We start from the raw sequence: 2,779 nt of genomic DNA, 5'->3' as shown, positions 1-2,779 counted from the left end.
GGTCAGTTTGTTTATTTTGTTTATTCAGTCACACAAATTAAATTAGTTATTTGATTGAAATAGATATGATAAAGTATTACATATGTTGGACAAATTTCTACTTGATGTAACACCAGACCACACCACAACCGCATGGTCAGACTCCTCCAGGATGACCCTAAAACACCCAAAAAGAGAACATCATGCATTAGGATTTCTCTGATTTTTACAACCTTGTCGGGGAAATACTTATCTGCACAACAAAATGTTGTAATTATGCCTTTCATCAGAGCTTTAATTATCATGTTTATTATGTGTAATAACACACTCACAGGCCAGTAGAGTGTTGATTCAATAAGAAAAGTCCTGGAGAAAGCCAGACAGACATGTATGTTTCTGATAAAGGCAGATAATAACAGACATTGATGAAGCAGCTGGTAAAGAGACAGCATGACATCATCTCCATTATTTCCCTCCAACACCAAACACTTCACCCATTAGGTGTAGGTTGTGGATATTACGTTATTGATCCGCACTAAAAAGACGAAACTATCACGTCCTGTCTGAAGCACCCGTCCTTGGTCAGCCTCAGGAGAGCGTCACTGTGGAGACAAAAGACTACACTTTTCCTAACAGGAGCACATAATTCATACGTCTACCCAACAAGGCCTCTGCCATTTTTATTATGTGGACAAGACTTGGTTTATGAATGAGAAAGTAGCGTTGTTGTCCACACCAATAAATATCTGTGACACTACGCCATAAGCACAGAGAGTGCCCAGTCTCTGAGACATATGGTTGGTGATGACTGTGTCCCTGTGGGTTATGTAACGTAGCAGTAAATCTTCTCACTGAGGTGTGACATGTCATGCACTGGACCCAGTGGAGAAGTGTTCAGTGTTTGTCCTGTGGTTTCTTCACAGCAGCTCCTCCTGATCTATCTGGCCTGGAAACTCACAAATAAACTGTGACTCTTATTTAGCAGCTTTTGTTTACACTGCAGCTCTGGTGTACAGCATCTGCACGATCCTTATGATTTGAATTATAGTTTGATGAGCGATAACAAACTGTTGACAGTCGTCTGGTGACATCTATACTTTTTTTTTAAGATGAAGGCTCCTGTGCTTGCAGCGTAAACACCAACACTCCCCTGGTGCTCCAAGATCCCAGTTCAAACCACTAGATGGATGGCTGACCAAGCTAACTAGCTGATGGCAGCTGCAGCTGGCAGCAGTTAGCAGTTACCCTATACCCTGTGGTATACAGCCCCCTGTTTGTTTTGAGTATGAATGGGACAGGAGGCAAATTCTTACATGTTGCAATCAACAACTCACCAATAATTGATTAAACGATTTGAGTCATTTTTTTAATGACAAAAGAGTCAAACTTCTCTGTTTCAGCTTCTTAAATGTAAATATTTTCTGTTTTCTTTACTTCTCTATGACAGTAAACTGAATATCTCTGATTCATAGACAATACAAAACATTTTGAGGGCTTTCCTACATTTTTATAGACCAAACAACTAATTGATTAATCGAGAAAATAGTTGACAGATAAATCGACAATGAAAATAATCATTGGGTGCATATAATGCACTGTTATACAATGATGGAATGCACATTTACTCAAGTACAATTTTGAGGTACTTGTACATTATTTAAGTATTTCTGTTTTTTGCTACCCTATACTTTCCCTCCACTACATTTTGGAGGCAAATATTGTACTTTTACTCCACTATATTTATTTGAGACTTTAGTAAAATTACTTTGCCAAAGTAACGCATTTATAAATTAACAAATTTTATTTGGCAATCAGATTTAAAAAAAAACAAACAAACCCACTTATTCTGATAATCGGAAAAATGCTGAATATTGGATCAAATAATCGGTCAACACACAGATTAATGTGAACATGTGTATCATTTATTTTTTACTTGTACTTTTGATACAGAAGTACATTTTTTGCCGGAAAATTACTTTTAATACTTAAGTACATTCAACATTATACACTTTAAGACTTTTACTAAAGTACTGGGTGTATGGGTGACGTTCACTTTTACCAAAGTAATATTTTAACACTTTAACAATTTTTTACTTTTACTCAAGTGTAACTTTTGGATATTTTATACATCACTGCTGTTGTGGATTAAACTCAAGTTAAATCCGCCTTGACCAAATATATTTATGCGGCCTACATGTTCATGCATCAGAATAATAATCGAACAATGCAATTTTTCTAAATATATATGGTATTTTGGAAGGGGCCATTTACTTTTATGTTTGAGAGATCTAATTCAAGTATATTATGCTGATAAGATGTGAGTTATTCAAAATCTGACCTGTAGTTTTTACTTCATAAAGCTATTGATCGTTAAAAGATCTGGGTGCTACTCTGTCTGTCACAGCTGGAGCCATTCAGCATAATCAATACTTTTGATTCTGCACTTAAGAAAAGTACCATTTGGCCTGTGGCAGGACTTTCACTTGTAATGGACAAGTTTTTATAGAGGCACTACGATTAAATGGCACATTTGTTGTTCCCCATCTGGGATTTCCTTTGTCTGCATTTAAATCTCTAACATATTATTGCCCCAATTCACTGCTACAAATGTTAGATCGGTGTTATTTTCACAGTTGTGTTTACCCCCGGATGATCTGAGGGCACTAAGCATGAGGTAAGACCAGCCTGTATGAAGTTTTGGATCACGTGTGTGTTAACTGTCCGGACTGGGAGCAGCCCAGCAGCGCTGCAGCTCCTCTGGGCGGACTCTCCCACTGTAACCACCGCCTCTTTCTCCAGC

The sequence above is a fragment of the Pagrus pagrus genome (assembly GCF_965226575.1).
Source record: "Pagrus pagrus genome assembly, chromosome: 12".
In the NCBI taxonomy this organism is placed as follows: Eukaryota; Metazoa; Chordata; class Actinopteri; order Spariformes; family Sparidae; genus Pagrus; species Pagrus pagrus.
The sequence above is the reverse complement of the archived record's forward strand: the minus strand, read 5'-3'. Positions refer to the sequence as shown.